Raw genomic sequence first — 26,818 nt, 5'->3', positions numbered from 1 at the left:
CCAAACAAAAAACCAATGTGGGATTGCACTTTTTTTGCAATTTCACAGCACTTGGAATTTTTTTCCCGTTTTCTAGTACACGACATGCTAAAACCAATGATGTCGTTCAAAAGTACAACTCGTCCCGCAAAAAATAAGCCCTCACATGGCCAAATTGACGGAAAAATAAAAAAGTTATGGCTCTGGGAAGGAGGGGAGTGAAAAACGAACACGGGAAAAACGAAAAATCCCCCGGTCATGAAGGGATTAAGCTTTGATTGAGGTAACAGTTAGGATGAGTGGGCTACAGGACGGCCAAGAGCAAGAAGACTCGGGTCCTTCCAGTGCTGCCGCTGCCGTTCCTTCATCCTCATCAGATGAGGAGTTTGATTTCGACAAGTATTTGAACGACATGGAGCAGGCAAAGCGTTGCTGCAGGGAAAAAGATTACGCTCCCATAGAAAACAGATTGACCAGATTCCAGCAATGTTTTTTACTTGCTCTCAAAAAAGTAGAAGAGTTCAATCGTTTTTCAAAACTGACTGTGCACGAGGCAATTCCTTCATACCCTGATATTGTCAGAGATGTCGCCCATGTGGTCACTGCTTTACCACCAACTCAATTTAGTGCAGAGAGGTCGTTCTCCGGCCTTAAAATAATTAGGTCAGATGTGAGGTCATCTATGGGGGAGGATCTGATGGAGGCGATACTATTTCTCAGAACAAATTCATAGACTGCACAAATGTTATTCAGGACGTTTTTGTTGAAAACTTTTTTTTACACTTACTGCAGAATAAATAATAAATTGTAAATATGAAAAAGTTTTTTGCTCTAAAGTTGTATTCCCATAAATATATTTTATGTTCTATCTAAATAGCTTGATTATTGTATCAGAATAATGATTAAAAGCCTGATGTTACCATTTTACCACAGCAAAATTGTCACTTAACCCCTTCATGACCCAGCCTATTTTGACCTTAATTGGAAAATGTAACCGTGAGCACGACTAGAGAAGGGGTGCGGAGGACGGGTTCCCAAACCACATAGATTCATAGTAAGAGACCTGGCACTCAGCTTTAGGTAAGATGCCGCAGGAAAAAGTTATTGTAGAAAATACAGGAAAACGTTTCAGCCAATTGTGACCTTCATCAGTTCCAGGAGGTCAGACAAGCGGCGGATGTCGCGTCGGGGAGCGCCGCAGCTCCAGGAATCTTCTATAGCAGCCTCGCCTACAACAACCACGCTGAACTAATATTGATAAATGATCGTGCAGCGATTATAATTCCCGTTACCGGCTTTCATTTAATAACCTCCTGTAACTGATGAAGGTCACAATTGGCCGAAACGTTTTCCTGTATTTACTACAATAACTTTTTCCTGCGGCATCTTACCTAAAGCTGAGTGCCAGGTCTCTTACTACCATTTTGACCTTAAAGACCTGGCCGTTTTTTGCAATTCTGACCAGTGTCCCTTTATGAGGTTATAACTCAGGAACACTTCAACAAATCCTAGCGGTTCTGAGATTGTTTTTTCGTGACATATTGGGCTTCATGTTAGTGGTAAATTTAGGTCGATCATTTTTGCGTTTATTTGTGAAAAAAATGGAAATTTGGCTAAAATTTTGAAAATTTCGCAATTTTCAAATTTTGAATTTTTATTCTGTTAAACCAGAGAGTTATGTGACACAAAATAGTTAATAACATTTCCCACATGTCTACTTTACATTAACACAATTTTGGAAACAAAATTTTTTTTCCCTAGGAAGTTAGAAGGGTTAATATTTGACAAGCGATTTCTCATTTTGACAACAAAATTTACAAAACCACTTTTTTTAGGGACCACCTCACATTTGAAGTCAGTTTGAGGGGTCTATATGGCTGAAAATACCCAAAAGTGAGACCATTCTAAAAACTGCACCCCTCAAGGTGCACAAAACCACATTCAAGAAGTTTATTAACCCTTCAGGTGCTTCACAGCAGCAGAAGCAACATGGAAGGAAAAAATGAACATTTAACTTTTTAGTCACAAAAATTATCTTTTAGCAACAATTTTTTTTTATTTTCCCAATGGTAAAAAGAGAAACTGGACCCCAAAAGTTATTGTACAATTTGTCCTGAGTACGCTGATACCTCATATGTGGGGGTAAACCACTGTTTGGGCGCACGGCAGGGCTTGGAAGGGAAGGAGCGCCATTTGACTTTTTAAATGAAAAATTATCTCCATCGTTAGCGGACACCATGTCACGTTTGGAGAGCCCCTGTGTGCCTAAAAATTGGAGCTCCCCCACATGTGACCACATTTTGGAAACTAGACCCCCCAAGGAACTTACCTAGATGTGTGGTGAGCACTTTAAATCCCTAGGTGCTTCACAGAAGTTTATAACGCAGAGCAGTGAAAATAAAAAAATAAGTTTTCATTCCTCAAAAATTATGTTTTAGCAAGCAATTTTTTATTTTCGCAAGGGTAACATGAGAATTTGGACCCCAATAATTGCTGCCCAGTATGTCGTGAGTACGCTGGTACCCCATATGTGGGGGTAAACTACTATTTGGGCGCATGTCGGGGCTCGGAAGGGAGGGAGCACCATTTGACTTTTTGAAGGCAAGATTGGCTGGAATCAATGGTGGCGCCATGTTGCGTTTGGAGACCCCTGATGTGCCCAAACAGTGGAAACCCCTCAATTCTAACTTCAACACTAACCCCAACACACCCCTAACTCTAATCCCAACTGTAGCCATAACCCTAATCACAACCCTAACCCCAACACACCCCTAAGCCTAATCCTAACCCTAATCCCAACACACCCCTAACCCTAACCATAACCCTAACCACAAGCCTAATCTTAACCCTAATTCCAACCCTAACCCTAAGGCTATGTGCCCACGTTGCAGATTCGTGTGACATTTTTCCGCACCATTTTTGAAAAATCCGCGGGTAAAAGGCACTGCGTTTTACCTGCGGATTTTCCGCGGATTTCCAGTGTTTTTTGTGCGGATTTCACCTGTGGATTCCTATTGAGGAACAGGTGTAAAACGCTGCGGAATCCGCACAAAGAATTGACATGCTGCGGAAAATACAACACAGCGTTTCTGCGCGGTATTTTCCGCCCCATGGGCACAACGGATTTGGTTTTCCATAGGTTTACATGGTACTGTAAACCTGATGGAACACTGCTGCGAATCCGCAGCGGCCAATCCACTGCGGATCCGCAGCCAAATCCGCACCGTGTGCACATAGCCTAATTCTAACCCTAACCCTAGCTCTAACCCTAATTCTAACCCTAGCCTTAACCCTAACCCAAACCCTAACCCTAACCCTAGTGGAAAAAAAAAATATATATATTTTCTTTATTTTATTATTGTCGCTACCTATGGGGGTGATAAAGGGGGAGTTCATTTATTATTTTTTTATTTTGATCACTGTGATAGGTTTTATCACAGTGATTAAAATGTACCTGGAACGAATCTGCCGGCCGGCATGCGCATGCACCCGCCATTTTGGAAGATGGCGGCGCCCATGGAGAAGACAGACGGAGACTGAGAGGCTCGGTAAGTATGAAGGGGTGGGATCGGAGTACGGAGGGTGGATCGGAGCACGGGGGAGCGAACAGGACGACGGGGGAGCGAACAGGAGGACGGAGGGGAGCGGACCACAGTACGGGACAGAACGGAGGACTGGGGAGGAGATCGGTGGCGGTGGGGGGGGGCAGATCAGGGTTTCCAGCCATGGCCAATGATATTGCAGCATCAGCCATGGCTGGATTGTAATATTTCACCAGTTTTCATAGGTGAAATATTACAAATCGCTCTGATTGGCTGTTAAAAGTGAAACAGCCAATCAGAGTGATCGTAGCCACGGGCGAAGCCCCCCCTGGGCTGAAGTACCACTCCCCCTGTCCCTGTAGATCGGGTGAAATTGGAGTTAACCCTTTCACCTGATCTGCAGGGACGCGATCCCTCCATGACGCCACATAGGCGTCACAGGGCGGATTGGCACCAACTTTCTTGACACCTATGTGGCGTCACAGGTCGGGAAGGCGTTTTAAACTTAAACATGAGCCATGTAGGAGGGAGTCGGAGTCGTGGAGTCGGAGTTGGAGTCAGAGTTAGTGTCATGGAAATTGAGGAGTCGGAGTTGGTGTCGGAGATTTAGTCTACTTACTCCACAGACCTGCTCTCTACCCCAACACATCAGACTCTCGCCTATCAGGGAAACCTTCAAAAAGAACCTGAAGACTCACCTCTGCCAACAAGCCTACATCCTGCAGTGATCCTTAGCCTGCGGAACCGCCGCATGACCAGCTCTACCCTCTCCTAGTGTATCCCCACCTATCCCTTGTAGATTGTGAGCCCTCGCGGGCAGGGTCCTCTCTCCTCCTGTATCCTCACCCATCCCTTGTAGATTGTGAGCCCTCGCGGGCAGGGTCCTCTCTCCTCCTGTATCCCCACCTATCCCTTGTAGATTGTGAGCCCTCGCGGGCAGGGTCCTCTCTCCTCCTGTATCCTCACCCATCCCTTGTAGACTGTGAGCCCTCGCGGGCAGGGTCCTCTCTCCTACTGTATCCTCACCCATCCCTTGTAGACTGTGAGCCTTCGTAGGCAGGGTCCTCTCCTCCTGTATCCTCACCCATCCCTTGTAGATTGTGAGCCCTCGCGGGCAGGGTCCTCTCTGCTCCTGTATCCTCACCCATCCCTTGTAGATTGTGAGCCCTCGCGGGCAGGGTCCTCTCTCCTCCTGTATCCTCACCTATCCCCTGTAGACTGTGAGCCCTCGCGGGCAGGGTCCTCTCTCCTCCTGTATCCCCACCTATCCCCTGTAGACTGTGAGCCCTCGCGGGCAGGGTCCTTTCTCCTCCTGTATCCCCACCTATCCCTTGTAGACTGTGAGTCCTCGCGGGCAGGGTCCTCTCTCCTCCTGTATCCCCACCTATCCCCTGTAGACTGTGAGCCCTCGCGGGCAGGGTCCTCTCTCCTAGTGTATCCCCACCTATCCCCTGTAGACTGTGAGCCCTCGTGGGCAGGGTCCTCTCTCCTTCTGTACATGTGTGTGCCTTGTATTGCTCATGTCTATTGTACTTGTCTATATTTGCCCCTTTCATGTGAAAAGCGCCATGGAATAAATGGCGCTATAAAAATGTATAACAATAATAATAATCTGAGGTTCTGGACGTCTCTCTTAAGCGGGGGATACTATCACGGGTTTACTGCGAAAGAGAGGAGCCAGATGACTGCAGCATCTGATTTCTTCTACTCCTGCACTGGTTAGAAGCACTTCACCTCACTTCACTTCAATTTCTTTTAGCAGTGCAGGGGTTAATCTGCTCAGGTGAGAGCTCCTGGAAGCTTTCGTGCATTAAGGCTCTCAGCTGTGCACTCTTAGCCACTCCCATCTCCTATATAATCTGGGTTTTGGCTATCACTCATTGTCAGAGCTAGCTCATGCTGCATGGCTGGAGGTTGTTATTATTGGAGAAGGCATTGGGTGGATTTATCTGTGACTGTTGCTTGGTTTTGAGTGTGTGATAAATCCTTTACTTCTCCTACTTTGGTATTACCTCATCCTCCACTCCCCGGTGTATACTTCTGTTATATGTGAGGGGGATGAAATGCAGGATCCAGGGCCAAAAAGCGGGGTACGGGGGTGAGGGGACAAAATGCGGGGTCCATGGACGAGGAGATGAAATGCGGGGTCAGAGAACGAAATGCAGGGTCCAGGGATAAAATGCAGGGTCCGGGAATGAAATGCAGGATCCAGGATAAGGGGACAAAATGCGGGGTCCGGGGGACGAAAAACAAGGTCTGGAGATGAAATGCAGGGACGAGGGGGATGAAATGTGGAGTCCAGTGATGAGGGGGATGAAATGTGGAGTCTGGGGACGAAATGACAAAATGCGAGGTCCGGGGACGAGGGGGATGAAATGCGGGGTCTGGGGATGAGAGGGATGAAATGCAGAGTCCGAGGACAAGGGGGATGAAATGAGGGGTCCGGGGATGAAGTGCAGAGTTCGGTGACAAGGGGGATGAAATGCGGGGTCCAGGGACGAGATGACAAAATGAGAGGTCCGGGGACGAGGGGGATGAAATGTGGGGTCTGTGGATGAGAGGGATGAAATGAGGGGTCCGGGGGATGAAATGTGGAGTCCAGTGACGAGGGGGATGAAATGCGGGGTCTGGGGATGAGAGGGATGAAATGAGGGGTCCGGGGATGAAATGTGGAGTCCAGTGACGAGGGGGATGAAATGCGGGGTCTGGGGATGAGAGGGATGAAATGAGGGGTCCGGGGATGAAATGTGGAGTCCAGTGACGAGGGGGATGAAATGCGGGGTCTGGGGATGAGAGGGATGAAATGAGGGGTCCGGGGATGAAATGCAGAGTCCGAGGACAAGGGGGATGAAATGCGGGGACCAGGGTCAAGGGGGATGAAATGCGGGGTCCGGGGACGAGGGGGATAAAATGTGGAGTTCAGGGACAAGGGGGATGAAATGCGGGGTCCAGGGACGAGATGACAAAATGAGAGGTCCGGGGACGAGGGGGATGAAATGTGGGGTCTGTGGATGAGGGGGATGAAATGTGGAGTCCAGTGACGAGGGGGATGAAATGCGGGGTCTGGGGATGAGAGGGATGAAATGAGGGGTCCGGGGATGAAATGCAGAGTCCGAGGACAAGGGGGATGAAATGCGGGGACCAGGGTCAAGGGGGATGAAATAGGGGGTCCAAGGACGAGAGGGATGAAATGGGGGGTCTTGGGATAAGATGACGAAATGCGGGGTCCAAGGATGAAATGTGGGGTCCGGATAATTTTCAGGATGTTTTGGGGTCTTTTCTCTAGTGTTGGATGTACAGGTTATGGATTTATGGGGCTGGAGATGAAGCCCCCGGGGGGCTCCGGTCTGCACTGAGGGACCCTTGATGCCATAAGACCCCACAGCATCACTGAGATATCCAGCACCGTCACGTCCCCGTCTAATCTGCCCACAGACCCCAGGAGTGACTCACCCCCCGAAGCAGCGCTCTGCGCCATCTTCTGTCCAGCAGCCACATGTCAATTCAGAGTCGCCGCGAGATGTGGAGAGCACGAGGGCGACACAGGGCAGCCATTAATGTATCCACCACCCTCCAGGGACACAGAACCGCCACTCAGAAGACCCGAAACCAGGCAGACAGCGGCAGCACCAAACACAAAGGGGTCTGACCGCCTGCAATATCCCAGACAGCCACTAGATGTCAGCAGAAGACAAGAGCAGGAGGAAATGAGGCTACCGCTCAGATACACAGGTTAGGTACACATTTATCAGCAGTCAGTATCACACAGGAGAGGATTAGATACACGGCTCAGCCGTCAGTATCACACAGGAGAGGATTAGATACACGGCTCAGCCGTCAGTATCACACAAGAGAGGATTAGATACACGGCTCAGCAGTCAGTATCCCACAGGAGAGGATTAGATACACGGCTCAGCCGTCAGTATCACACAAGAGAGGATTAGATACACAGCTCAGCAGTCAGTATCACACAGGAGAGGATTAGATACACGGCTCAGCAGACAGTATCACACAGGAGAGGATTAGATACACGGCTCAGCAGTCAGTATCACACAGGAGAGGATTAGATACACAGCTCAGCAGTCAGTATCACACAAGAGAGGATTAGATACACGGCTCAGCAGTCAGTATCACACAGGAGAGGATTAGATACACGGCTCAGCCGTCAGTATCACACAAGAGAGGATTAGATACACGGCTCAGCAGACAGTATCACACAGGAGAGGATTACATACACAGCTCAGCAGTCAGTATCACACAGGAGAGGATTAGATACACGGCTCAGCAGACAGTATCACACAGGAGAGGATTAGATACACGGCTCAGCAGTCAGTATCACACAGGAGAGGATTAGATACACGGCTCAGCAGACAGTATCACACAGGAGAGGATTAGATACACGGCTCAGCAGTCAGTATCACACAGGAGAGGATTAGATACACGGCTCAGCAGTCAGTATCACACAAGAGAGGATTAGATACACGGCTCAGCAGTCAGTATCACACAGGAGAGGATTAGATACACAGCTCAGCAGTCAGTATCACACAAGAGAGGATTAGATACACGGCTCAGCAGTCAGTATCACACAGGAGAGGATTAGATACACGGCTCAGCAGTCAGTATCACACAGGAGAGGATTAGATACACGGCTCAGCAGACAGTATCACACAGGAGAGGATTAGATACACAGCTCAGCAGACAGTATCACACAGGAGAGGATTAGATACACGTCTCAGCAGTCAGTATCACACAGGAGAGGATTAGATACACGGCTCAGCAGTCAGTATCACACAGGAGAGGATTAGATACACGGCTCAGCAGACAGTATCACACAGGAGAGGATTAGATACACGTCTCAGCAGTCAGTATCACACAGGAGAGGATTAGATACACGGCTCAGCAGTCAGTATCACACAGGAGAGGATTAGATACACGGCTCAGCGGTCAGTATCACACAGGAGAGGATTAGATAAACGGCTCAGCAGACAGTATCACACAGGAGAGGATTAGATACACGGCTCAGCAGACAGTATCACACAGGAGAGGATTAGATACACGGCTCAGCAGTCAGTATCACACAGGAGAGGATTAGATACACGGCTCAGCAGACAGTATCACACAGGAGAGGATTAGATACACGGCTCAGCAGACAGTATCACACAGGAGAGGATTAGATACACGGCTCAGCAGACAGTATCACACAGGAGAGGATTAGATACACGGCTCAGCAGTCAATATCACACAGGAGAGGATTAGATACACGGCTCAGCAGTCAGTATCACACAGGAGAGGATTAGATACACGGCTCAGCAGTCAATATCACACAGGAGAGGATTAGATACACGGCTCAGCAGTCAGTATCACACAGGAGAGGATTAGATACACGGCTCAGCAGTCAGTATCACACAGGAGAGGATTAGATACACGGCTCAGCAGTCAGTATCACACAGGAGAGGATTAGATACACGGCTCAGCAGACAGTATCACACAGGAGAGGATTAGATACACGGCTCAGCAGTCAGTATCACACAGGAGAGGATTAGATACACGGCTCAGCAGTCAGTATCACACAGGATAGGATTAGATACACAGCTCAGCAGTCAGTATCACACAGGAGAGGATTAGATACACAGCTCAGCAGTCAGTATCACACAGGATAGGATTAGATACACGGCTCAGCAGTCAGTATCACACAGGATAGGATTAGATACACGGCTCAGCAGACAGTATCACACAGGATAGGATTAGATACACAGCTCAGCAGTCAGTATCACACAGGAGAGGATTAGATACACGGCTCAGCAGTCAGTATCACACAGGAGAGGATTAGATACACGGCTCAGCAGTCAGTATCACACAGGAGAGGATTAGATACACGGCTCAGCAGTCAGTATCACACAGGAGAGGATTAGATACACAGCTCAGCAGTCAGTATCACACAGGATAGGATTAGATACACAGCTCAGCAGTCAGTATCACACAGGAGAGGATTAGATACACAGCTCAGCAGTCAGTATCACACAGGATAGGATTAGATACACGGCTCAGCAGTCAGTATCACACAGGATAGGATTAGATACACGGCTCAGCAGACAGTATCACACAGGAGAGGATTAGATACAAGGCTCAGCAGTCAGTATCACACAGGAGAGGATTAGATACAGCTCAGCAGTCAGTATCACACAGGAGAGGATTAGATACAGCTCAGCAGACAGTATCACACAGGAGAGGATTAGATACACAGCTCAGCAGTCAGTATCACACAGGAGAGGATTAGATACACGGCTCAGCAGTCAATATCACACAGGAGAGGATTAAATACACGGCTCAGCAGTCAGTATCACACAGGAGAGGATTAGATACACGGCTCAGCAGTCAGTATCACACAGGAGAGGATTAGATACACGGCTCAGCAGTCAGTATCACACAGGAGAGGATTAGATACACGGCTCAGCAGACAGTATCACACAGGAGAGGATTAGATACACGGCTCAGCAGTCAGTATCACACAGGAGAGGATTAGATACACGGCTCAGCAGTCAGTATCACACAGGAGAGGATTAGATACACGGCTCAGCAGTCAGTATCACACAGGAGAGGATTAGATACACGGCTCAGCAGTCAGTATCACACAGGATAGGATTAGATACACAGCTCAGCAGTCAGTATCACACAGGAGAGGATTAGATACACGGCTCAGCAGTCAGTATCACACAGGATAGGATTAGATACACGGCTCAGCAGACAGTATCACACAGGATAGGATTAGATACAGCTCAGCAGTCAGTATCACACAGGAGAGGATTAGATACACGGCTCAGCAGTCAGTATCACACAGGATAGGATTAGATACACAGCTCAGCAGTCAGTATCACACAGGAGAGGATTAGATACACAGCTCAGCAGTCAGTATCACACAGGATAGGATTAGATACACGGCTCAGCAGACAGTATCACACAGGAGAGGATTAGATACAAGGCTCAGCAGTCAGTATCACACAGGAGAGGATTAGATACAGCTCAGCAGTCAGTATCACACAGGAGAGGATTAGATACAGCTCAGCAGACAGTATCACACAGGAGAGGATTAGATACACAGCTCAGCAGTCAGTATCACACAGGAGAGGATTAGATACACGGCTCAGCAGTCAGTATCACACAGGAGAGGATTAGATACACGGCTCAGCAGTCAGTATCACACAGGAGAGGATTAGATACACGGCTCAGCAGTCAGTATCACACAGGAGAGGATTAGATACACGGCTCAGCAGTCAATATCACACAGGAGAGGATTAAATACACGGCTCAGCAGTCAGTATCACACAGGAGAGGATTAGATACACGGCTCAGCAGTCAGTATCACACAGGAGAGGATTAGATACACGGCTCAGCAGTCAGTATCACACAGGAGAGGATTAGATACACGGCTCAGCAGACAGTATCACACAGGAGAGGATTAGATACACGGCTCAGCAGTCAGTATCACACAGGAGAGGATTAGATACACGGCTCAGCAGTCAGTATCACACAGGAGAGGATTAGATACACGGCTCAGCAGTCAGTATCACACAGGAGAGGATTAGATACACGGCTCAGCAGTCAGTATCACACAGGATAGGATTAGATACACAGCTCAGCAGTCAGTATCACACAGGAGAGGATTAGATACACGGCTCAGCAGTCAGTATCACACAGGATAGGATTAGATACACGGCTCAGCAGACAGTATCACACAGGATAGGATTAGATACAGCTCAGCAGTCAGTATCACACAGGAGAGGATTAGATACACGGCTCAGCAGTCAGTATCACACAGGATAGGATTAGATACACAGCTCAGCAGTCAGTATCACACAGGAGAGGATTAGATACACAGCTCAGCAGTCAGTATCACACAGGATAGGATTAGATACACGGCTCAGCAGACAGTATCACACAGGAGAGGATTAGATACAAGGCTCAGCAGTCAGTATCACACAGGAGAGGATTAGATACAGCTCAGCAGTCAGTATCACACAGGAGAGGATTAGATACAGCTCAGCAGACAGTATCACACAGGAGAGGATTAGATACACAGCTCAGCAGTCAGTATCACACAGGAGAGGATTAGATACACGGCTCAGCAGTCAGTATCACACAGGAGAGGATTAGATACACGGCTCAGCAGTCAGTATCACACAGGAGAGGATTAGATACACGGCTCAGCAGTCAGTATCACACAGGAGAGGATTAGATACACGGCTCAGCAGTCAGTATCACACAGGAGAGGATTAGATACACGGCTCAGCAGACAGTATCACACAGGAGAGGATTAGATACACGGCTCAGCAGTCAGTATCACACAGGAGAGGATTAGATACACGGCTCAGCAGTCAGTATCACACAGGATAGGATTAGATACACAGCTCAGCAGTCAGTATCACACAGGAGAGGATTAGATACACAGCTCAGCAGTCAGTATCACACAGGATAGGATTAGATACACGGCTCAGCAGTCAGTATCACACAGGATAGGATTAGATACACGGCTCAGCAGACAGTATCACACAGGATAGGATTAGATACACAGCTCAGCAGTCAGTATCACACAGGAGAGGATTAGATACACGGCTCAGCAGTCAGTATCACACAGGAGAGGATTAGATACACGGCTCAGCAGTCAGTATCACACAGGAGAGGATTAGATACACGGCTCAGCAGTCAGTATCACACAGGAGAGGATTAGATACACAGCTCAGCAGTCAGTATCACACAGGATAGGATTAGATACACGGCTCAGCAGTCAGTATCACACAGGAGAGGATTAGATACACGGCTCAGCAGTCAGTATCACACAGGAGAGGATTAGATACACGGCTCAGCAGTCAGTATCACACAGGATGGGATTAGATACACGGCTCAGCAGTCAGTATCACACAGGAGAGGATTAGATACACGGCTCAGCAGTCAGTATCACACAGGAGAGGATTAGATACACGGCTCAGCAGTCAGTATCACACAGGAGAGGATTAGATACACGGCTCAGCAGTCAGTATCACACAGGAGAGGATTAGATACACGGCTCAGCAGTCAGTATCACACAGGAGAGGATTAGATACACGGCTCAGCAGTCAGTATCACACAGGAGAGGATTAGATACACGGCTCAGCAGTCAGTATCACACAGGATAGGATTAGATACACAGCTCAGCAGTCAGTATCACACAGGAGAGGATTAGATACACAGCTCAGCAGTCAGTATCACACAGGATAGGATTAGATACACGGCTCAGCAGTCAGTATCACACAGGATAGGATTAGATACACGGCTCAGCAGACAGTATCACACAGGAGAGGATTAGATACAAGGCTCAGCAGTCAGTATCACACAGGAGAGGATTAGATACAGCTCAGCAGTCAGTATCACACAGGAGAGGATTAGATACAGCTCAGCAGACGGTATCACACAGGAGAGGATTAGATACACAGCTCAGCAGTCAGTATCACACAGGAGAGGATTAGATACACGGCTCAGCAGTCAATATCACACAGGAGAGGATTAAATACACGGCTCAGCAGTCAGTATCACACAGGAGAGGATTAGATACACGGCTCAGCAGTCAGTATCACACAGGAGAGGATTAGATACACGGCTCAGCAGTCAGTATCACACAGGAGAGGATTAGATACACGGCTCAGCAGACAGTATCACACAGGAGAGGATTAGATACACGGCTCAGCAGTCAGTATCACACAGGAGAGGATTAGATACACGGCTCAGCAGTCAGTATCACACAGGAGAGGATTAGATACACGGCTCAGCAGTCAGTATCACACAGGAGAGGATTAGATACACGGCTCAGCAGTCAGTATCACACAGGATAGGATTAGATACACAGCTCAGCAGTCAGTATCACACAGGAGAGGATTAGATACACGGCTCAGCAGTCAGTATCACACAGGATAGGATTAGATACACGGCTCAGCAGACAGTATCACACAGGATAGGATTAGATACAGCTCAGCAGTCAGTATCACACAGGAGAGGATTAGATACACGGCTCAGCAGTCAGTATCACACAGGATAGGATTAGATACACAGCTCAGCAGTCAGTATCACACAGGAGAGGATTAGATACACAGCTCAGCAGTCAGTATCACACAGGATAGGATTAGATACACGGCTCAGCAGACAGTATCACACAGGAGAGGATTAGATACAGCTCAGCAGTCAGTATCACACAGGAGAGGATTAGATACAGCTCAGCAGACAGTATCACACAGGAGAGGATTAGATACACAGCTCAGCAGTCAGTATCACACAGGAGAGGATTAGATACACGGCTCAGCAGTCAATATCACACAGGAGAGGATTAAATACACGGCTCAGCAGTCAGTATCACACAGGAGAGGATTAGATACACGGCTCAGCAGACAGTATCACACAGGAGAGGATTAGATACACGGCTCAGCAGTCAGTATCACACAGGAGAGGATTAGATACACGGCTCAGCAGTCAGTATCACACAGGAGAGGATTAGATACACGGCTCAGCAGTCAGTATCACACAGGAGAGGATTAGATACACGGCTCAGCAGTCAGTATCACACAGGATAGGATTAGATACACAGCTCAGCAGTCAGTATCACACAGGAGAGGATTAGATACACGGCTCAGCAGTCAGTATCACACAGGATAGGATTAGATACACGGCTCAGCAGACAGTATCACACAGGATAGGATTAGATACAGCTCAGCAGTCAGTATCACACAGGAGAGGATTAGATACACGGCTCAGCAGTCAGTATCACACAGGAGAGGATTAGATACACGGCTCAGCAGTCAGTATCACACAGGAGAGGATTAGATACACGGCTCAGCAGTCAGTATCACACAGGAGAGGATTAGATACACGGCTCAGCAGACAGTATCACACAGGAGAGGATTAGATACACGGCTCAGCAGTCAGTATCACACAGGAGAGGATTAGATACACGGCTCAGCAGTCAGTATCACACAGGAGAGGATTAGATACACGGCTCAGCAGTCAGTATCACACAGGAGAGGATTAGATACACGGCTCAGCAGTCAGTATCACACAGGAGAGGATTAGATACACGGCTCAGCAGTCAGTATCACACAGGATAGGATTAGATACACGGCTCAGCAGACAGTATCACACAGGATAGGATTAGATACAAGGCTCAGCAGTCAGTATCACACAGGAGAGGATTAGATACAGCTCAGCAGTCAGTATCACACAGGAGAGGATTAGATACACGGCTCAGCAGTCAGTATCACACAGGATAGGATTAGATACACGGCTCAGCAGACAGTATCACACAGGATAGGATTAGATACACAGCTCAGCAGTCAGTATCACACAGGAGAGGATTAGATACACGGCTCAGCAGTCAGTATCACACAGGAGAGGATTAGATACACGGCTCAGCAGTCAGTATCACACAGGAGAGGATTAGATACACGGCTCAGCAGTCAGTATCACACAGGAGAGGATTAGATACACGGCTCAGCAGTCAGTATCACACAGGAGAGGATTAGATACACGGCTCAGCAGACAGTATCACACAGGAGAGGATTAGATACACGGCTCAGCAGTCAGTATCACACAGGAGAGGATTAGATACACGGCTCAGCAGTCAGTATCACACAGGAGAGGATTAGATACACGGCTCAGCAGTCAGTATCACACAGGAGAGGATTAGATACACGGCTCAGCAGTCAGTATCACACAGGATAGGATTAGATACACAGCTCAGCAGTCAGTATCACACAGGAGAGGATTAGATACACGGCTCAGCAGTCAGTATCACACAGGATAGGATTAGATACACGGCTCAGCAGACAGTATCACACAGGATAGGATTAGATACAAGGCTCAGCAGTCAGTATCACACAGGAGAGGATTAGATACAGCTCAGCAGTCAGTATCACACAGGAGAGGATTAGATACACGGCTCAGCAGTCAGTATCACACAGGATAGGATTAGATACACGGCTCAGCAGACAGTATCACACAGGATAGGATTAGATACACAGCTCAGCAGTCAGTATCACACAGGAGAGGATTAGATACACGGCTCAGCAGTCAGTATCACACAGGAGAGGATTAGATACACAGCTCAGCAGTCAGTATCACACAGGATAGGATTAGATACACGGCTCAGCAGTCAGTATCACACAGGATAGGATTAGATACACGGCTCAGCAGACAGTATCACACAGGATAGGATTAGATACAGCTCAGCAGTCAGTATCACACAGGATAGGATTAGATACACGGCTCATCAGTCAGTATCACACAGGAGAGGATTAGATACACAGCTCAGCAGTCAGTATCACACAGGATAGGATTAGATACACGGCTCAGCAGTCAGTATCACACAGGAGAGGATTAGATACACGGCTCAGCAGTCAATATCACACAGGAGAGGATTAGATACACGGCTCAGCAGTCAGTATCACACAGGAGAGGATTAGATACACGGCTCAGCAGTCAATATCACACAGGAGAGGATTAGATACACGGCTCAGCAGTCAGTATCACACAGGAGAGGATTAGATACACAGCTCAGCAGTCAGTATCACACAGGAGAGGATTAGATACACAGCTCAGCAGTCAGTATCACACAGGAGAGGATTAGATACACGGCTCAGCAGTCAGTATCACACAGGAGAGGATTAGATACACAGCTCAGCAGTCAGTATCACACAGGAGAGGATTAGATACACGGCTCAGCAGTCAATATCACACAGGAGAGGATTAGATACACGGCTCAGCAGTCAGTATCACACAGGAGAGGATTAGATACACGGCTCAGCAGTCAGTATCACACAGGAGAGGATTAGATACACGGCTCAGCAGTCAGTATCACACAGGAGAGGATTAGATACACGGCTCAGCAGTCAGTATCACACAGGAGAGGATTAGATACACGGCTCAGCAGTCAGTATCACACAGGAGAGGATTAGATACACGGCTCAGCAGACAGTATCACACAGGAGAGGATTAGATACACGGCTCAGCAGTCAGTATCACACAGGAGAGGATTAGATACACGGCTCAGCAGTCAGTATCACACAGGAGAGGATTAGATACACGGCTCAGCAGTCAGTATCACACAGGAGAGGATTAGATACACGGCTCAGCAGTCAGTATCACACAGGATAGGATTAGATACACGGCTCAGCAGTCAGTATCACACAGGAGAGGATTAGATACACGGCTCAGCAGACAGTATCACACAGGATAGGATTAGATACACGGCTCAGCAGTCAGTATCACACAGGAGAGGATTAGATACAAGGCTCAGCAGTCAGTATCACACAGGAGAGGATTAGATACAGCTCAGCAGTCAGTATCACACAGGATAGGATTAGATACACGGCTCAGCAGACAGTATCACACAGGATAGGATTAGATACACGGCTCAGCAGTCAGTATCACACAGGAGAGGATTAGATACACGGCTCAGCAGTCAGTATCACACAGGAGAGGATTAGATACACGGCTCAGCAGTCAGTATCACACAGGAGAGGATTAGATACACGGCTCAGCAGTCAGTATCACACAGGAGAGGATTAGATACACGGCTCAGCAGTAGTATCACACAGGAGAGGATTAGATACACGGCTCAGTCAGTATCACACAGGAGAGGATTAGATACACGGCTCAGCAGTCAGTATCACACAGGAGAGGATTAGATACACGGCTCAGCAGTCAGTATCACACAGGAGAGGATTAGATACACATCTCAGCAGACAGTATCACACAGGAGGGGATTAGATACACGGCTCAGCAGTCAGTATCACACAGGAGAGGATTAGATACACAGCTCAGCAGTCAGTATCACACAGGAGAGCATGAGATACACGGCTCAGCAGTCAGTATCACACAGGAGAGGATTAGATACACAGCTCAGCAGACAGTATCACACAGGAGAGGATTAGATACACGGCTCAGCAGTCAGTATCACACAGGAGAGGATTAGATACACATCTCAGCAGACAGTATCACACAGGAGAGGATTAGATACACGGCTCAGCAGTCAGTATCACACAGGAGAGGATTAGATACACGGCTCAGCAGTCAGTATCACACAGGAGAGGATTAGATACACATCTCAGCAGACAGTATCACACAGGAGGGGATTAGATACACGGCTCAGCAGTCAGTATCACACAGGAGAGGATTAGATACACGGCTCAGCAGTCAGTATCACACAGGAGAGGATTAGATACACGGCTCAGCAGTAGTATCACACAGGAGAGGATTAGATACACGGCTCAGTCAGTATCACACAGGAGAGGATTAGATACACGGCTCAGCAGTCAGTATCACACAGGAGAGGATTAGATACACGGCTCAGCAGTCAGTATCACACAGGAGAGGATTAGATACACATCTCAGCAGACAGTATCACACAGGAGGGGATTAGATACACGGCTCAGCAGTCAGTATCACACAGGAGAGCATGAGATACACGGCTCAGCAGTCAGTATCACACAGGAGAGGATTAGATACACAGCTCAGCAGACAGTATCACACAGGAGAGGATTAGATACACGGCTCAGCAGTCAGTATCACACAGGAGAGGATTAGATACACATCTCAGCAGATAGTATCACACAGGAGAGGATTAGATACACGGCTCAGCAGTCAGTATCACACAGGAGAGGATTAGATACACGGCTCAGCAGTCAGTATCACACAGGAGAGGATTAGATACACATCTCAGCAGACAGTATCACACAGGAGGGGATTAGATACACGGCTCAGCAGTCAGTATCACACAGGAGAGGATTAGATACACATCTCAGCAGACAGTATCACACAGGAGGGGATTAGATACACGGCTCAGCAGTCAGTATCACACAGGAGAGGATTAGATACACAGCTCAGCAGTCAGTATCACACAGGAGAGCATGAGATACACGGCTCAGCAGTCAGTATCACACAGGAGAGGATTAGATACACAGCTCAGCAGACAGTATCACACAGGAGAGGATTAGATACACGGCTCAGCAGTCAGTATCACACAGGAGAGGATTAGATACACATCTCAGCAGACAGTATCACACAGGAGAGGATTAGATACACGGCTCAGCAGTCAGTATCACACAGGAGAGGATTAGATACACGGCTCAGCAGTCAGTATCACACAGGAGAGGATTAGATACACATCTCAGCAGACAGTATCACACAGGAGAGGATTAGATACACAGCTCAGCAGACCGTATCACACAGGAGAGGATTAGATACACGGCTCAGCAGTCAGTATCACACAGGAGAGGATTAGATACACAGCTCAGCAGACAGTATCACACAGGAGGGGATTAGATACACGGCTCAGCAGTCAGTATCACACAGGAGAGGATTAGATACACGGCTCAGCAGTCAGTATCACACAGGAGAGGATTAGATACACATCTCAGCAGACAGTATCACACAGGAGAGGATTAGATACACGGCTCAGCAGTCAGTATCACACAGGAGAGGATTAGATACACGGCTCAGCAGTCAGTATCACACAGGAGAGGATTAGATACACGGCTCAGCAGTCAGTATCACACAGGAGAGGATTAGATACACAGCTCAGCAGACAGTATCACACAGGAGGGGATTAGATACACGGCTCAGCAGTCAGTATCACACAGGAGAGGATTAGATACACGGCTCAGCAGTCAGTATCACACAGGAGAGGATTAGATACACATCTCAGCAGACAGTATCACACAGGAGAGGATTAGATACACGGCTCAGCAGTCAGTATCACACAGGAGAGGATTAGATACACGGCTCAGCAGTCAGTATCACACAGGAGAGGATTAGATACACGGCTCAGCAGTCAGTATCACACAGGAGAGGATTAGATACACGGCTCAGCAGACAGTATCACACAGGAGGGGATTAGATACACGGCTCAGCCGTCAGTATCACACAGGAGAGAATTAGATACACGGCTCAGCAGTAGTATCACACAGGAGAGGATTAGATACACGGCTCAGTCAGTATCACAAAAGAGAGGATTAGATACACGGCTCAGCAGACAGTATCACACAGGGCAGGATTAGATACACGGCTCAGCAGTCAGTATCACACAGGAGAGGATTAGATACACATCTCAGCAGACAGTATCACACAGGAGAGGATTAGATACACGGCTCAGCAGTCAGTATCACACAGGAGAGGATTAGATACACGGCTCAGCAGACAGTATCACACAGGAGAGGATTAGATACACATCTCAGCAGACAGTATCACACAGGAGGGGATTAGATACACGGCTCAGCAGTCAGTATCACACAGGAGAGGATTAGATACACGGCTCAGCAGACAGTATCACACAGGAGAGGATTAGATACACGGCTCAGCAGTCAGTATCACACAGGAGAGGATTAGATACACGGCTCAGCAGTCAGTATCACACAGGACAGGATTAGATACACAGCTCAGCAGTCAGTATCACACAGGATAGGATTAGATACACAGCTCAGCAGTCAGTATCACACAGGATAGGATTAGATACACGGCTCAGCAGTCAGTATCACACAGGAGAGGATTAGATACACGGCTCAGCAGACAGTATCACACAGGAGAGGATTAGATACACGGCTCAGCAGACAGTATCACACAGGAGGGGATTAGATACACGGCTCAGCCGTCAGTATCACACAGGAGAGAATTAGATACACGGCTCAGCAGTAGTATCACACAGGAGAGGATTAGATACACGGCTCAGCAGTCAGTATCACACAGGAGAGGATTAGATACACATCTCAGCAGACAGTATCACACAGGAGGGGATTAGATACACGGCTCAGCAGTCAGTATCACACAGGAGAGGATTAGATACACGGCTTAGCAGTCAGTATCACACAGGAGAGGATTAGATACACATCTCAGCAGACAGTATCACACAGGAGAGGATTAGATACACGGCTCAGCAGTCAGTATCACACAGGAGAGGATTAGATACACGGCTCAGCAGTCAGTATCACACAGGACAGGATTAGATACACAGCTCAGCAGTCAGTATCACACAGGATAGGATTAGATACACAGCTCAGCAGTCAGTATCACACAGGATAGGATTAGATACACGGCTCAGCAGTCAGTATCACACAGGAGAGGATTAGATACACGGCTCAGCAGACAGTATCACACAGGAGAGGATTAGATACACGGCTCAGCAGACAGTATCACACAGGAGGGGATTAGATACACGGCTCAGCCGTCAGTATCACACAGGAGAGAATTAGATACACGGCTCAGCAGTAGTATCACACAGGAGAGGATTAGATACACGGCTCAGTCAGTATCACAAAAGAGAGGATTAGATACACGGCTCAGCAGACAGTATCACACAGGAGAGGATTAGATACACGGCTCAGCAGACAGTATCACACAGGATAGGATTAGATACACGGCTCAGCAGTCAGTATCACACAGGAGAGGATTAGATACACGGCTCAGCAGTCAGTATCACACAGGAGAGGATTAGATACACAGCTCAGCAGACAGTATCACACAGGAGGGGATTAGATACACGGCTCAGCAGTCAGTATCACACAGGAGAGGATTAGATACACGGCTCAGCAGTCAGTATCACACAGGAGAGGATTAGATACACATCTCAGCAGACAGTATCACACAGGAGAGGATTAGATACACGGCTCAGCAGTCAGTATCACACAGGAGAGGATTAGATACACGGCTCAGCAGTCAGTATCACACAGGAGAGGATTAGATACACAGCTCAGCAGACAGTATCACACAGGAGAGGATTAGATACACGGCTCAGCAGTCAGTATCACACAGGAGAGGATTAGATACACAGCTCAGCAGACAGTATCACACAGGAGGGGATTAGATACACGGCTCAGCAGTCAGTATCACACAGGAGAGGATTAGATACACGGCTCAGCAGTCAGTATCACACAGGAGAGGATTAGATACACATCTCAGCAGACAGTATCACACAGGAGAGGATTAGATACACGGCTCAGTCAGTATCACAAAAGAGAGGATTAGATACACGGCTCAGCAGACAGTATCACACAGGGCAGGATTAGATACACGGCTCAGCAGTCAGTATCACACAGGAGAGGATTAGATACACATCTCAGCAGACAGTATCACACAGGAGAGGATTAGATACACGGCTCAGCAGTCAGTATCACACAGGAGAGGATTAGATACACGGCTCAGCAGACAGTATCACACAGGAGAGGATTAGATACACATCTCAGCAGACAGTATCACACAGGAGGGGATTAGATACACGGCTCAGCAGTCAGTATCACACAGGAGAGGATTAGATACACGGCTCAGCAGACAGTATCACACAGGAGAGGATTAGATACACATCTCAGCAGACAGTATCACACAGGAGGGGATTAGATACACGGCTCAGCAGTCAGTATCACACAGGAGAGGATTAGATACACGGCTCAGCAGTCAGTATCACACAGGAGAGGATTAGATACACATCTCAGCAGACAGTATCACACAGGAGAGGATTAGATACACGGCTCAGCAGTCAGTATCACACAGGAGAGGATTAGATACACGGCTCAGCAGTCAGTATCACACAGGACAGGATTAGATACACAGCTCAGCAGTCAGTATCACACAGGATAGGATTAGATACACAGCTCAGCAGTCAGTATCACACAGGATAGGATTAGATACACGGCTCAGCAGTCAGTATCACACAGGAGAGGATTAGATACACGGCTCAGCAGACAGTATCACACAGGAGAGGATTAGATACACGGCTCAGCAGTCAGTATCACACAGGAGAGGATTAGATACACGGCTCAGCAGTCAGTATCACACAGGAGAGGATTAGATACACGGCTCAGCAGTCAGTATCACACAGGAGAGGATTAGATACACGGCTCAGCAGTCAGTATCACACAGGAGAGGATTAGATACACGGCTCAGCAGTCAGTATCACACAGGAGAGGATTAGATACACGGCTCAGCAGACAGTATCACACAGGAGGGGATTAGATACACGGCTCAGCCGTCAGTATCACACAGGAGAGGATTAGATAAACGCTCAGCAGACAGTATCACACAGGAGAGGATTAGATACACGGCTCAGCAGTAGTATCACACAGGAGAGGATTAGATACACGGCTCAGTCAGTATCACAAAAGAGAGGATTAGATACACGGCTCAGCAGACAGTATCACACAGGGCAGGATTAGATACACGGCTCAGCAGACAGTATCACACAGGAGAGGATTAGATACACGGCTCAGCAGACAGTATCACACAGGAGAGGATTAGATACACGGCTCAGCAGACAGTATCACACAGGAGAGGATTAGATACACGGCTCAGCAGTCAGTATCACACAGGAGAGGATTAGATACACGGCTCAGCCGTCAGTATCACACAAGAGAGGATTAGATACACAGCTCAGCAGTCAGTATCACACAGGAGAGGATTAGATACACGGCTCAGCAGACAGTATCACACAGGAGAGGATTAGATACACGGCTCAGCAGTCAGTATCACACAGGAGAGGATTAGATACACAGCTCAGCAGTCAGTATCACACAAGAGAGGATTAGATACACGGCTCAGCAGTCAGTATCACACAGGAGAGGATTAGATACACGGCTCAGCAGACAGTATCACACAGGAGAGGATTAGATACACGGCTCAGCAGTCAGTATCACACAGGAGAGGATTAGATACACGGCTCAGCAGACAGTATCACACAGGATAGGATTAGATACACGGGTCAGCAGTCAGTATCACACAGGAGAGGATTAGATACACGGCTCAGCAGTCAGTATCACACAGGAGAGGATTAGATACACGGCTCAGCAGTCAGTATCACACAGGAGAGGATTAGATACACGGCTCAGCAGACAGTATCACACAGGAGAGGATTAGATACACGGCTCAGCAGTCAGTATCACACAGGAGAGGATTAGATACACGGCTCAGCAGACAGTATCACACAGGAGAGGATTAGATACACGGCTCAGCAGACAGTATCACACAGGAGAGGATTAGATACACGGCTCAGCAGACAGTATCACACAGGAGAGGATTAGATACACGGCTCAGCAGTCAATATCACACAGGAGAGGATTAGATACACGGCTCAGCAGTCAGTATCACACAGGAGAGGATTAGATACACGGCTCAGCAGTCAGTATCACACAGGAGAGGATTAGATACACAGCTCAGCAGTCAGTATCACACAGGAGAGGATTAGATACACGGCTCAGCAGTCAATATCACACAGGAGAGGATTAGATACACGGCTCAGCAGACAGTATCACACAGGAGAGGATTAGATACACGGCTCAGCAGTCAGTATCACACAGGAGAGGATTAGATACACGGCTCAGCAGTCAGTATCACACAGGAGAGGATTAGATACACGGCTCAGCAGACAGTATCACACAGGAGAGGATTAGATACACGGCTCAGCAGTCAGTATCACACAGGAGAGGATTAGATACACGGCTCAGCAGACAGTATCACACAGGAGAGGATTAGATACACGGCTCAGCAGACAGTATCACACAGGAGAGGATTAGATACACGGCTCAGCAGACAGTATCACACAGGAGAGGATTAGATACACGGCTCAGCAGTCAATATCACACAGGAGAGGATTAGATACACGGCTCAGCAGTCAGTATCACACAGGAGAGGATTAGATACACGGCTCAGCAGTCAGTATCACACAGGAGAGGATTAGATACACAGCTCAGCAGTCAGTATCACACAGGAGAGGATTAGATACACGGCTCAGCAGTCAATATCACACAGGAGAGGATTAGATACACGGCTCAGCAGTCAGTATCACACAGGAGAGGATTAGATACACGGCTCAGCAGACAGTATCACACAGGAGAGGATTAGATACACGGCTCAGCAGTCAGTATCACACAGGAGAGGATTAGATACACGGCTCAGCAGTCAGTATCACACAGGAGAGGATTAGATACACGGCTCAGCAGACAGTATCACACAGGAGAGGATTAGATACACGGCTCAGCAGTCAGTATCACACAGGAGAGGATTAGATACACGGCTCAGCAGTCAGTATCACACAGGAGAGGATTAGATACACGGCTCAGCAGTCAGTATCACACAGGAGAGGATTAGATACACGGCTCAGCAGTCAGTATCACACAGGATAGGATTAGATACACAGCTCAGCAGTCAGTATCACACAGGAGAGGATTAGATACACAGCTCAGCAGTCAGTATCACACAGGATAGGATTAGATACACGGCTCAGCAGTCAGTATCACACAGGATAGGATTAGATACACGGCTCAGCAGACAGTATCACACAGGATAGGATTAGATACACAGCTCAGCAGTCAGTATCACACAGGAGAGGATTAGATACACGGCTCAGCAGTCAGTATCACACAGGAGAGGATTAGATACACGGCTCAGCAGTCAGTATCACACAGGAGAGGATTAGATACACGGCTCAGCAGTCAGTATCACACAGGAGAGGATTAGATACACAGCTCAGCAGTCAGTATCACACAGGATAGGATTAGATACACGGCTCAGCAGTCAGTATCACACAGGAGAGGATTAGATACACGGCTCAGCAGTCAGTATCACACAGGAGAGGATTAGATACACAGCTCAGCAGTCAGTATCACACAGGAGAGGATTAGATACACGGCTCAGCAGTCAATATCACACAGGAGAGGATTAGATACACGGCTCAGCAGTCAGTATCACACAGGAGAGGATTAGATACACGGCTCAGCAGTCAGTATCACACAGGAGAGGATTAGATACACGGCTCAGCAGTCAGTATCACACAGGAGAGGATTAGATACACGGCTCAGCAGTCAGTATCACACAGGAGAGGATTAGATACACGGCTCAGCAGTCAGTATCACACAGGAGAGGATTAGATACACGGCTCAGCAGTCAGTATCACACAGGAGAGGATTAGATACACGGCTCAGCAGTCAGTATCACACAGGATAGGATTAGATACACAGCTCAGCAGTCAGCATCACACAGGAGAGGATTAGATACACAGCTCAGCAGTCAGCATCACACAGGATAGGATTAGATACACGGCTCAGCAGTCAGTATCACACAGGATAGGATTAGATACACGGCTCAGCAGACAGTATCACACAGGAGAGGATTAGATACAAGGCTCAGCAGTCAGTATCACACAGGAGAGGATTAGATACAGCTCAGCAGTCAGTATCACACACGAGAGGATTAGATACACAGCTCAGCAGACAGTATCACACAGGAGAGGATTAGATACACAGCTCAGCAGTCAGTATCACACAGGAGAAGATTAGATACACAGCTCAGCAGTCAGTATCACACAGGAGAGGATTAGATACACAGCTCAGCAGTCAGTATCACACAGGAGAGGATTAGATACACAGCTCAGCAGTCAATATCACACAGGAGAGGATTAAATACACGGCTCAGCAGTCAGTATCACACAGGAGAGGATTAGATACACGGCTCAGCAGTCAGTATCACACAGGAGAGGATTAGATACACGGCTCAGCAGTCAGTATCACACAGGAGAGGATTAGATACACGGCTCAGCAGTCAGTATCACACAGGAGAGGATTAGATACACGGCTCAGCAGACAGTATCACACAGGAGAGGATTAGATACACGGCTCAGCAGTCAGTATCACACAGGAGAGGATTAGATACACGGCTCAGCAGTCAGTATCACACAGGAGAGGATTAGATACACGGCTCAGCAGTCAGTATCACACAGGAGAGGATTAGATACACGGCTCAGCAGTCAGTATCACACAGGAGAGGATTAGATACACGGCTCAGCAGACAGTATCACACAGGAGAGGATTAGATACACGGCTCAGCAGTCAGTATCACACAGGAGAGGATTAGATACACGGCTCAGCAGTCAGTATCACACAGGAGAGGATTAGATACACGGCTCAGCAGTCAGTATCACACAGGAGAGGATTAGATACACGGCTCAGCAGTCAGTATCACACAGGAGAGGATTAGATACACGGCTCAGCAGTCAGTATCACACAGGATAGGATTAGATACACGGCTCAGCAGACAGTATCACACAGGATAGGATTAGATACAAGGCTCAGCAGTCAGTATCACACAGGAGAGGATTAGATACAGCTCAGCAGTCAGTATCACACAGGAGAGGATTAGATACACGGCTCAGCAGTCAGTATCACACAGGATAGGATTAGATACACGGCTCAGCAGACAGTATCACACAGGATAGGATTAGATACACAGCTCAGCAGTCAGTATCA

General features: G+C 47.8%; 1 protein-coding gene across 4 annotated transcripts in view; it reads right to left on the bottom strand.

The window, feature by feature from the left end:
• Positions 1-7,186, bottom strand: part of LOC138643269 (alanine aminotransferase 2) — a 159,670-nt gene extending 152,484 nt beyond the window's left edge. For 3 of the 4 annotated variants that reach the window (XM_069732180.1, XM_069732182.1, XM_069732184.1), the window contains exon 1: positions 6,975-7,184. The gene's annotated coding sequence lies outside the window, so the exon portion shown is untranslated. Of the gene's footprint in view, positions 1-6,974 lie in introns of all 4 variants that reach the window. The other variant, XM_069732186.1, reaches the window with a different exon arrangement.
• Positions 7,187-26,818: the final 19,632 nt, after the last annotated feature.

Source organism: Ranitomeya imitator, chromosome 6 (genome assembly GCF_032444005.1).
Source record: "Ranitomeya imitator isolate aRanImi1 chromosome 6, aRanImi1.pri, whole genome shotgun sequence".
NCBI classification, from domain to species: domain Eukaryota; kingdom Metazoa; phylum Chordata; class Amphibia; order Anura; family Dendrobatidae; genus Ranitomeya; species Ranitomeya imitator.
This window is presented reverse-complemented; position numbering and strand designations above follow the sequence as displayed.